At 45.7% G+C, this 12534-nt stretch overlaps 1 long non-coding RNA gene across 1 annotated transcript; it reads left to right on the top strand.

Annotated features, from left to right (window-relative positions):
* Positions 1-6: 6 nt before the first annotated feature.
* LOC121102924 lies at positions 7-6773 on the top strand. The gene is made up of 4 exons (XR_005835074.1): positions 7-2454; positions 5432-5599; positions 5928-6084; positions 6221-6773. It is a non-coding gene; the product is annotated as an uncharacterized LOC121102924 (long non-coding RNA).
* Positions 6774-12534: the final 5761 nt, after the last annotated feature.

The raw sequence follows: 12534 nt of genomic DNA, 5'->3' as shown, positions 1-12534 counted from the left end.
GTGTGTGTGTGTGTGTGTGTGTGTGTGTGTGTGTGTGTGCCTCACATGGGGAGTGTTCTGAAAGAGTGTCAGCTACTGGCCAAATCTATACAGCTGACAAGACGCAGGTCAACCTTCTGTCTCGGGACAACAACTGGTGTGTGGGTGTGGGTGTGGGTGTGTCTCACATGGGGAGTGGAGATCAGGGTAGAAAACAACAGACATTTTCTAAAGGGCCAGCGCGTAGGCACATACACACATACACGTGCACATGCACACACACATCTCCCACACACAGTGGTGATCCAGGCTGGTGGCGGAGATAAGGTCCAACAGTCTTGAGGCCTGATCAATCACACAATCGCCCCCCTCCCCTAGCTGCTGGTCCAGGGAGTCTATTGTCCGGCAAACAGTGGCTTCCACCTCCTAGCCCAAAACCAGTAGGGTGTCTTTCATATTCAGTGAGGAGGACCAAGGCAACCTAAGACACCAAACCTCAGAAACAATGCAGAACTGCCAAAGTACAGCACTCACTCAGGAGCTGGGGACAGAGGGCAGGCTGAGCAAGGACGCTAGTGTGATCACAACCCAGAAAGCTAGAGGTCTACAATGCCCACCTTCAGCCATGTCTGTGGGCTCTGTGACTATAGCTGAGTGTCCTCTGGTCACCCCCTACCCCGCATCCCCCTTCTCACTGCCCTCCTACCTGTCCCCAAAGCTCCTGCTGTCTGCCTCTGTTCCTCTAATGCAGGGTTGACAGGCAGATGACACAAGACGCTTCCTGTCCTGGGTACTGCTCTCACTCAGGGCGTGCTTGGACCTCAATGGTTCAAGGGCACACCTCCCCACAGAGTTCTTTTCACCTGCACCCCACTACAACTGCAACCTCCCCACATCAACTGCAGGTAAAATGTACCCTTGGCAGGTCCTTTTTCCATCCCGCAGGACACCGCACACCCTACCCTGCAGCCTCCACTGTACACTGGCCAGTCAAAAACGTTCCTTCTTCGCCAGCCGAAAAGCTGCTTCCAAAAGGGCAGCAGGCCCTTCTCTCCCAATCTTCCACCCTTTAACCTAAAATGCTGTCTCAGTGTGACCAGTGTAGAGGGCCACCCTTCTTCCCTCTCCCTGAAAGAGGGTCAGCTACTAGCAGATCCCTGTGGAGGGGCTTCTACAGGTCCCATGGGGTACACCCTTGCGGCTTCCAAAGTAGCAGGCCAACAAACCCCTGACTCAGCTCAAACCCTCTTGTGCTCCTAGAGACTCCTCTTTCCTCTGCCTCTTAGGAAACACAGACACAGCAATGGCATCAATCCCTGGGATCAGGCAACCCCCTATCCAGAGTTCAGTCCATCAATTGGTGAGTCCACCACTAACCGATGTCATTGTAAGCTGCCCTCTCGCAACCAACATTCCTTTCAAGGCCAGATAGATAGATAGATAGATAAATAAATAAATAAATAAATAAATAAATACCTGAAATGCTCATTAAAAATAACTGCTTTCCAAATGCCATATGCCCTTAAATGTAGAGAAAGCAACCCTCCTCCCCAACCAACCTGCCCCCCTCCCACTTCCTGCACAGTTCTTACTGCTCAGGCCTCAAATAAACTCAGTTTCAGTCCTGTCTGAACACCATGGCCACCAGCAGCAACCCCGCGCTGGGGAGAGCGGGGGTAACGGGTAAGGGAAGGCTGCCAGGAAGTAAACAGGGAAGACTCACTCCTCCTCCCCCTGCTCTAGACACCCCCTCTCTAGGGCACAGAAGACTCTGCCCACTTGCCCACCCTTCTTCAAATAGCACAGCCCTCAATCCCACCCAGCAAGACACACCAGCTCTCCAAACCCAGCCAGAGAACAGCCATCCTGGTGTTGAGGTAAGTTGGGGAGGGAGAGTGGAGCCGACAGGGACATGAGCCATTGATACAGCAGAAACACTCTGGAAGTATCTTGCTGTTACCATTTTAAGAGAAGATACTATTTATGAAGCACTCCTACACGCCAGACGCTATGCTACTTTATTTCAGAGCCTCTCAATAACCCAAGAAGTGAGTTTACAAATAAGGACACTATGGCTCAGAGAAGCGAAGTAACTTGCTAGAAAGTAGCACCTGCCTAGTCTTTGATGACCTCTCACTCTAGGAGACTGATCCCCCACTGACTTCCCCTATTCATGATGGGGAGATAAGAAGGACCCCTGTGAGCAAAGAGGCAAATGTTAACTTCCCACGGTGGGGAAGCAGCGGTGGGGGGTTGCTTTGCAGGAGACAGAAGCCCAGAAGGAAATAGCCCCAGGAGATATTAAATACCGCCTGGAGCCCCTTTCCAAGGTTCCTCCCCAGACGCAGCCCCCAAGCTTCTTCAGCCAGTACTGCAAGCCTCAGTGGCTCCCCTTCAGTACCACCTACAGAGAATGTTACAAGCCCTGCAGGAAGGAGCCAGTGACTTACCAAGGGAAGAAGTCCTCCCATTCAGGTGAGTCTTAGCCTGGGGGCAAAAAGGGGGGGGGAGTGGCATTCTGTATAAAGCCCTCTGTTTCCAACACACCCACTTCACCTTACCCAGGGGTGGGAACCACCAGGCCAGGAGAATACAATAAGCAGCAAGGGCCCCAGCCCTGTCTCTTCAAGAGCCCTGCAGGCAGTATTTGCCTACAAGTTCAGCTGGAACCACTCTTGGAGGGGACCACACCAATAACCCCATCCTAGCCTACCCTCCTTCCTGTTTACGCGGGACCAGCGGGGCAGCCCTGTCATCCAGGCTTTCAAAGCTCAGGTGATCCAAAAAGGGGTAGGAGGATAATCTGAATTCCACACTAGGAATTCTTTAGTTCTGGTCTTTGGAGACAGCCCTGAAGGTCAGTGTGGTGGGAGAGGCAATGTTCTTTTTTTTTTTTTTTAAAGATTTTATTTATTTATTCGACAGAGATAGAGACAGCCAGCAGAGAGGGAACACAAGCAGGGGGTGTGGGAAAGGAAGAAGCAGGCTCATAGCGGAGGAGCCTAATGTGGGGCTCGATCCCATAATGCCAGAATCACGCCCTGAGCCGAAGGCAGACACTTAACGGCTGTGCCACCCAGGCGCCCTAAGAGGCAATGTTCTTATATGTGCAACTATTATTCCCATTATAAAAGGTTTAGTTAAATAGAACCAGCTGTGCAGGAGCCAAGGCTGGGGTCCAGGTCCCCACTTTTACTCTCAAGACTTTCCCACACAGAGGAGGCCCTCTGCACACTTTCTTGCTCCCCTCAGGTGACTACCACATGACCACTACTCATCAGATTTCCTTCCAGAACCCTCTTCTTGGCGAGTCAATGATCCCAGTTCACATTCAGGGCAGAAAAATAGCACCAATAATGCATCCAGGCTACATGGAGTGTATCAGCCAATACCAGAGTAACTTCCAAGCCTCGGGGTGGCATCAAGTCCTCAAAACTGACCCAAACAAAAGCAGCCAGGAGATAGAGTGAGTAACCAGAACTCTTGGCAAGCTGCAGGGTTGCTGTGGGGGAAGTGGCCAGACGAGGGCTCTATTGCCCAAGAGAAAGGTACTAGCCTGTCCCCAACTTATGATGGTCTGACTTACAATTTTTCAACTTTATGATGGTGCCAAAGTGATATGCATTTAGTAGAAACCGTACTTCCAAGTTTTCCCCAGGCTAGCAATACACAGTACAATACTCTCTGGTGATGCTGAGCCACGGCAGTGAACGTCAGCTACCAGTCAGCCCCGCGATCATGAGGGTCAACAGCCAACACCCTGACAACCTTTCTGCTCACATGCAACCATTCTGGTTTTCACTTTCAATACAGTATTCAAAAAGCTACATGAGCTACCCAACACTTTATTATAAAGTAGGCTTTGTGTTAGATGATGTTGCCCCACTGTAGGCTAATAATAAGTGTGCTGAGCACGTCTAAGATAGGCTAGGCTAAGCTATGACTTTCAGTAGGTTAGCTGCATTAAATGCATTTCCACTTCTGATATTTTCAACTTACAATAGGTTTAGGGAGATACAACCTCATCATAAGTCAAGGAAGATCTGTATAATTCAGAACTCAGTCTTCTAATTCAGAGACATAGCTTTAGAAGGCAACAAAGCAAAGGGCTAATTGTTTCAGAATCTTGGATCTCCTACTAGTTCAGATTTACTTCGTCCTCGCTTCACCTAAGTTTTGGGCCAGGACAAACTGCATGCTGTTCATAACTGGGAGTCAATCTCTTCCCCTCCGCATCTCTGGGAGACATGAACTCTAATTGCAAGCCAGCTCTAATTGCAAGCTCTAATTGTAGAGTAGCCAGGCTTATCCAGTCCTCATGAAACTACAGATAATCAGGCACTCCATTTCCCCAGCCTTGTCCTGGCTACTCGTCTATTAAAGCCTGCTTCCCTTGGTGGCTCAGAATGGCCCTCTACCTTCTCTGACTCATCCTGAAAGGTTAGAAGGCTCTGCTCCAAAGCAAAGCCAGGAATATGCACACAGTGTCACACAAACGTTACAGAACTGGAGTCCTATTCCAAAGTGGTGAAGGAAAGGAGAGCTTTCACTGGGAAGGGAGCAGGGATGCCAGCCTAGCAAATGAGAGAGCTCTTCGCGCCCTACCCCAAACACACACTTCCAAGTTCATTTCCCAAGACCACATTCTCTTAGCCATAGCCTCTAGCTGCCTACCAGAATGCTTTAGAAAGGCTCTCCGTTGCCCTATCCTTTGGCTGCGTCCTCTCTGCTGGGTCTTAGCATGATAACTGGGGAGTGTGAAAAGAAGCAGAGATAAAATAAATTAAAATTTTATTTTCAGGGAAGAAATAAATTTGTATTTGAAATTACCTGAAAATACTCTGTATAGTTTAGGCAGACACACAAATGAAAAGCAAAAAAAGCATGTAGATGGCACAGTGCCCTCTATTTGGCATGCCTGGATTGGTTCATAGGTACAGGTCCCGACTTGTAGAAATGTTTTCACCCCATGCAGCAAATATATCCAGGCTGTGCAGAAAGACACTGCCCCTAGCTGGCAGCCCACTATGCATCAGCATCAGAGGCCGAGATGGCTGAAGCAGGAGATGACCCTCCTGGGTAGGAAGAACACTGTCAAGTTTGATGGAGACACAGTGACCAGGGTAAAGTGCCCAAGCTCTCTGTCAAGAGGTAATCAGCATGAGGGTCTCAACTACTCCCTCAACCCAAGGAGGGGGGACTGGGGTATACGGGGAACAAGGGAGAAGGTGTACCCTGCCAGAACACCCCAACCCCACCACTCTTGGGAAATCCAAAAATTTTACTTTCCTGAATATGCAGCCACTTACGGACTCTGATATTTGTCCCTGACCAAGAGGTGAGATATGTATGCTCTTAAGGTATGTTTGACACGTGGTAAGTACTTAACCAAAGATAGCAATTAAAATCATTATTATTATTATTTCCCCAGAAAGCATTCTTCTCTTTCCAGATGCCTAATCTACCTCCTCCCAAACCCTTGGTAAAAAGAGTCAAGGATAAGTGCCCCTCCAGCACACTCAGGGTCTTCAAAGCCAAGTTACAAACGGAAACTGCCAGCAAGCAATTCTCCCAAGTACACTATGGAGACTCTCATCACAGAGGCCATGAGAAGCTGCAGGTACGAACTTCTGTCGTCCCCTGGGTACTGCCTTCACCTCTCACTTTGCTACAGGCTTAAGGGTGGGTGGGGGGTGAATGATCGGGAGAGGAGTCTGATGTTTAAATCCCCAACCTAGAGCAATTCTGAGCAAGTTAACCTCTCTGCACAAATGTTTTCTCCTCTGCCAAAAGAAAAAGAAAACAAACCTTGCTTACTAAGCACCAGACATCGCATTTTCTCCGTGACTCCTTGTAACTCCTTAGCTGGCAGAGGGTGCTAAGCATAATACGCAGGGAGGGGAAGATTTGCTCCTTTTNCTGCTGACTGCTCTCTGTCCCCTCGAAAGGGCGTGGGTTCACAGGCACCGACTGAGGACCAAACTACCACCAGGACCTCCTACATGCCCTTGTTTTCTGAAAGGTTGAAGCTGTGTAAGCCCAAGGTCAACAGCATCAAATGGGAGCCAAACACAACGTCTCTACTGAACAAAGGAAAACGTTCAGGTACAAAAGAAAGACTGAGTCTTCCCAGATACCATCCGTAGTTGTCTGCATATGGGAAAAAAAAAAAGCCAGTATCATGGGGGAGACACAACTCAGCTCCAGCCTGGCCCCATAATCTCTCTGCCTATTTTTACAGGCCAGTCCAGCTGCCTGAAAGCCGGCTCCAAAAGTACTTATGACAACAGCAGGACTCAAAATCCCCAAATGTAATAATCATCTGGGGAAAGAAACTGCCCAAATAATCTATGCAAAAATGCACAGTTCAGGACACACGTCTCCTCACCAACACAAATTTAGAACGGAGGTCCCACGAAAACCACCTCACCGCGTGGATTCAGCTTTCCCACTGGGATTTCCCAGCCACACCCTAACCCTAATCCAGCTCTTTGAAACTACCTGAGCAAGGGTGAGTAACCTGGTTAGAAAGGAACAATGCACTGTGTGTCCTAGAAGGTCAGTGTGTTGCCGGATAGCTGAGGGAAAAAGAACTCAGGGTGTTTCCCTCTAACTAACAAATGAACGGCAAAGCACTGAGACTTTTCTCAAGTCAGTACCATCAATTAATTACATTCTATTTGAGCTACAGTGTCTGCTCACTGCTGCTTTTTTTCCCCTTTACATTCTTTGAGATTATCATTCACATACCATAAAATTCACCCTTTTGAGGTGTAAAATCCAGTGGTTTTTAGTATTGCTCACTGCCGCTGAGGTCTAAACTTCAGAGTGGAAAAAGAGGCACAGGAAAGGAAGGAGAACAGGAGGGTCTGCATTTAATTCACGCAAACAAACAAAATCTGCCATGTGGAGAAAGTACTTCAAGGCCTAAGGGAGGTTGTGATCAAAATCTAAATACCAGGTCTAAAATATTTACCATATTGAAAACAGGATCATGTTTCTGGTTTTAAGGTAGGGATAAGAAGTGGAAGAGGCAACTGAATGTAGCCACCCATATCCTTGAGGGATGCTAAGGCTTATTACCCAGGGCCCTCCTCCATTCAGGAAAAGGCATATCACACTGCCCTCTAGTAGCCAGCCTAGGAAATGACAGGCAGCCACGCGCCGGACAGGCTTGGAGCTAGGTCTCTGCCCAGGACAGTGTGCTGTGCTCCTGCACACGAAGGCGAGAAATCGAGGGAAAGGAATTTATAAATGTTCACCAATGCTTACTGAACGCAGAGCTCACCTACAGTAGGATCTATCTGCTCCCCTCCACCTCAGTCTCTGCTTGGAGACAGATAGACTCCTTTGTTAAGGGAAAAAGAAAACATGGTTTAAGATTTCCAAAAAAATTGGAGCCTGTCTTACTTAGTCCATTCAGGCTGCTATAACAAAAATACCATACACTGGGGGTGCTTAAACAACATGTATTTATTTCTCACAGCTCTGGAGGCTGGGGGGCGGGGTCCAAGATCAAGACACTAGCAGCTTGGTGTATGGCAAGGGCTGGCTTCCTGATTTGGAGGCCAGCTTCTCACTTTGTCCTCACATGGTAGAAAGAACAAGGGACCTCTCTGGGGTATCTTTTACGAGGCCACTAATCTCATTCACGAGGCTCCACCCTCAGGACCTAATCACCTCCCAAAGTCCTACCTCCTAATACCATCACCTTGGGGCTAGGATTTCAACATGGGATGGGGGTGGGGGAGTTCAACATTCAGTCCACAATAGCCTCGTAAAGTAAGTTGTTCCTAAGAAACAACTTGTGGGGCCCTACTAAAATGAAGTTACAACGTGAACCCATATGGAAATAAAACCCAGCTGCGTACAGGAGTTGTGACAAAGGGCTAGGAGTTAAATGTACTCACTGCCACTTCTGGCCAAAGAAAGGGGATGGCTTACAAAACAGCTTGCAAAAGTATAAACTCCAAAGTAGTAACTTATGAGTAGGCTCCAGGGCCCAGAGCCTATATTCACTGGGGCCTTTCTGTAAAATAAACTTGTTATTTTGGAAAAAATTTTAAACTTACAGCAAGTTGTAAAGATAATATAGAGAGTTCTGTTTTGTTACTCTTTACCCAAAGTTCTTGACTGTTAAACTGCTTACATAACTATGGCACGTTTGCCAAAACTAAGAGATTAACAATGGTGTATTTCTAGGAACTAAACTCGACTTTATTTGGATTTCACCAGTTTCACCACTAATGTTCTAACCTTGGGCCTTTTTACATAATGTTTACAGCAAGGAGCCAAAGGCCCGGAAAGGCAGTGTGCAACCCAGTAGGACACTAGGTTCTAGTCCCAGCTCTGCTTCATGCTAACTGTAGAACCTTTGAGTTTGTTTTCTGGGCTTGTCTCCTCTCTGACATACCTCCATCTCACAAATGCTGATTCTAGACGCAATCCCAGCTTACCCTTTCTCTCTCTGCCTAAGCACTTCTCCGACAGCTACTAGCCAGAGTGAGGGAAGAGACATCTTCAACTTGGCTGTGACTCCAGCGGAGACTCTCCAGTTAGAGAACAGAGTCCCTTTGGGAATTTTCAGATTTCAAAATTGCTTCAAAATCCACATATGTCTCAGATGGCTGGAGGATGGACAGCCTTTCTTTAGGAGTCTGGGAAGTACACACTGCAGCAGAGACCAGAGCTGTCCATAAACATCCATTTTTCCCTTCTTCCTGGGTGTGCATTGCATTTCCGAGGCTCTCTTGAATTAGGCGGACCACGCACCTACGTTCTAGCGAACAGAATGTGAGAGGAAGTTTGCGCCACTTCTAGAGCTGGCCTGTTATATCTGCTAAGCAATCTCCCAAGCTCTGCTCAACTCACTAAAGTGACACCACCCAGAGCAACCTTGTAGGCTGCGTTAGCACTGGCATCAGCCTGGTCCCTAAACGACTGCATGGAATAAAGTATGCCCCTCCCACTACCCCAATCTGAAACTATCCTGGACGTTACATGAGTGAAGGAGGAGAAAAAAAACCAAACTTCTATTGTGATGTTACTCCATCTGGTGGCTGTCATGACAGTTTAGCCTAATACAGTGCAAAATGTCAATTCCATTAGAGTAAGACCTTGCTTCTGGATCTGTGCTTGGGGCCTCAGGTGCACAGAACTGCAGTGACCACATGCCACGTTCATCCATGTGAGGCCTCTCTTCTGTTTCTCCTTCCCTCCATCATTCCCCCTTCCAGTCCCGTTCTGTCCCCTCCCACAGACCTATTCCAGTGAGTTAAGGTGTATGTAACTTCCTTAAAAGATGTTGCTTAGCGTGTTTAATTTACTTAGCTGGCTTTGGCTGTAAACTGAATTCTTCTTTATTTTCCTCACCTGGAGTCTGTCATGTCACAGCAGTTCCTAACTGCCTGTGTCTGACTGCTTTTATAATATTCTATCATATGCATATACCACATTTTATCAATTCCCTTAGGGACAGACATCTAAATTGCTTCCAGCTCCTTGCTACCCAAACTATACATAAACATCCTTTTATGTAACTCCTTGTGGATCTGTGCAAGTTTCTCCAAAGGCTATAGCCAGGGACTGCTTTGATGTAGAGTATACACATACTTAATGCATTAGTTACCTATTGCTATATAACAAATTACCTCAAAAACTCAGCAGCTTAAAACAATAACACCCACAGAATGAGGGATAATGTTGGTAAATCGTGTATCTGGTAAGAGACTTGTAACCAGAATATATAAAGAACTCTACATAAGCATGCATCTGTGTGTATGTGTGTGTCCGTGCACATGTACGTATGACCATCCAACTGGAAAATGGGCAAAGGATTTGAATAAACGTTTCTCCAAAGAAGATATATAAAAATGTTAAACAACATCAGGCATTAGGAAAGTGTGACCACTTCACACCCACAAGCATGGCTGTAATCAAGGCAGAGAGTAATAGGTGTTGGCAAAGACGTGAAGAAACTGGAACTCTCATACGCTGCTTTGGAAGTTTGGCAGTTCCTCCAAAAGTTAAACATGGTGTTACCTTATGACCTAGCAATTCAGTTTCAAGAGAAATGAAAAAGTGTGTCCATACAAAAACTTGTACATAAATGTTCATGGCAGCATCATTCACAACAGGCAGAAAGTAGAAACAACTCAAATGTCCATCAACCAATACATGAATAAAATATGCTATCCACACAAGGGAATCTTATTCAGTCAAAAGGAGGAATGAGGGACTGATATGTACTACAACACAGATGAAACTTAAAAACATTATGCTCAGTGAAAAGAGTTACACACAAAAGTCCACATACTGTATGACAGCCCCATTCACATACTACGTGAAATGTCTCTAATAGGCAAATCTAGAGAGACAGAGTAGATGAGTAGTTGCCAGGCGACAGGGGAGTTGGGGACAAGCGGGGAGTGATGGATGCTAATGGATACAAAGTTCTTATACTCACAGAGTGATCCAAACATTTTAAAATTAATTAAAAACCACTAAACTATACTTCATGGGAAATGAGTAAACTGAAATGAGTAAACAGAAATGTGAGCTAGATCTCAATAAAGCTTTTTAAAAAATGAACACCTAGGGGCACCTGGGGGGCTGTCAGTTAATCATCTGCCTTTGGCTCAGGTTGTAATCCTGGGGTCCTAGGATCAAGAGCGGCATCAGGCTCCCTACTCAGCAGGGAGCCAGCCTTTCCCTCTCCCTCTGACTGCCACTCCCCCTGCTTGTGCTCTAATAAATAAACAAAATCTTTTTTAAAAAATGAACACCTATTATCTCACTGTTTCTTTGGGTAAAGAATTTAGAGCTAAGTGATTCTGGCTCAGGATCTCTCATGAGGTTGTGGTCACATGTCGATCATGGCCACATTCATCTAAAGGTTTGAATGGAGGTAGAGTATCCACTTCCAAGGTGGTTCACTCACACCAATGGGTAACTCAGGGCCGTCTACTAGTGAGAGGCCTTAGTTCCTCTCCACGTGGACCTCTAAAGATGGCTGCTTGAGTGTCCTCATAACATGGTAGCCAGCTTCTTCCAGAGAAAGGGATCCAAGAAAGTACAAAACAGATTCAATGTCTTTTATGACCTAGCCTCAGAACTCACACTTTTCTAGTACATCCTATTGGTTACACAGGACGGCCTTATTAATTATGGGAGGTGACTATGCAGGGCTTGAATACCAGGAGCAGGGATCATGGGGGGGGGGGCATCTTGGAAGCTGGCTATCAATACTTGATGAATAGGAAGACAATAATAATAACAACAGCCAACAACTTTGTGACACATACTATGTGCAAGCACTGTTCTAAGCTCACAATAAATCTATGAGGTAGGTACGATTATCTCCATTTCACAGATGAAGAAACTAAGGCACCAAGAAGTTAAGTGGCTTACCAAGATCACACAATTAGCAAAAGACAGCTGGGATTCAAACTCGGGCAGTATAGCCCCAGAGCCACACTCTTAAAAACTATGTAATACTGCATCCAGGATATTACTGAATTCCAATTAAGTGTTGGCCCATTTGTTCTCCAGAATGGATGCACCAGTTGAAACTCCCCAAGTTTTCATTCCCCATGAAAACTCAGTTTCTTATTTTTGCCAAACCAACAGATACAAAGTAAAAACACATTAACATTTTAATTTGCGTTTCTCTAATTACCAATGAGATAATATATTTACTAGTCATTCTGGTTTTCCCTTTAGATTTTACCTATTTATATTCTTTGCCCATTTTTATTTTGTGTTTTTTTAAAGATTTTATTTATTTATTTGAGAGAGAGAAAGACAGCGAGCACAGAGGAAGAAGGAGAGGGAGAAAGAAGCAGACTCCTCGCTTAGCAGACAGCCTAATACGGGGCTCAGTCCCAGGACCCTGAGATCATGACCTGACCCAAAGACAGATGCTTAACCGACTGAGCCATCCAGGCGCCCCTTATTTTGTGTTTTATTTTTCTTCCTGATTTACAGTAGTTCCTTCTATATTCAGTCTTTTACATATTCAATCCCTTGTCAGTTTTAAACATTGCGAATATTTTCTCCTAATATATATACATCTCTAGCTTTGTTGACCAGAAATCTTTAATTATGAAGTAGTCGAAGGTATCAAATCTTATGGATTGTGCCTTGGGGATCTTACTTAACAAATCTATCCTCACCCCAAGGTCACAATGACATTCTCTGATTTTTCCAACTGGCCTTAACACTTTACCTTCATTTAGGTCTTCAATCATTTTAGAATGTCTTTGTTTTACATAGTTTGAGGTAGGGATCCAACTTTATTTTTCTCCATACATTAGCCAATTTTCTAAGCACCATTACCTATTTCTTCCCCACTAATTTGTGACATTACCTTTATCATACACCATGTCTCCAAATAGCTATGCCTATTCCTAAGTCTAGTTTAGCACTAATTCATATCTTCTAACAGGAATGATCCATCGCTGAAGTTTTTACTCACACTGCTTTCTAGATTAATGAAAAATCCAATCACCACCCTCCAAGATCCATGGGGGTTTCATCATTAGCTTGTATTCTTCC

This window comes from Ursus maritimus, unplaced genomic scaffold, assembly GCF_017311325.1.
Source record: "Ursus maritimus isolate PB19 unplaced genomic scaffold, ASM1731132v1 scaffold_16, whole genome shotgun sequence".
Classification (NCBI taxonomy): domain Eukaryota; kingdom Metazoa; phylum Chordata; class Mammalia; order Carnivora; family Ursidae; genus Ursus; species Ursus maritimus.
The sequence above is the reverse complement of the archived record's forward strand: the minus strand, read 5'-3'. Positions and strand labels throughout refer to the sequence as shown.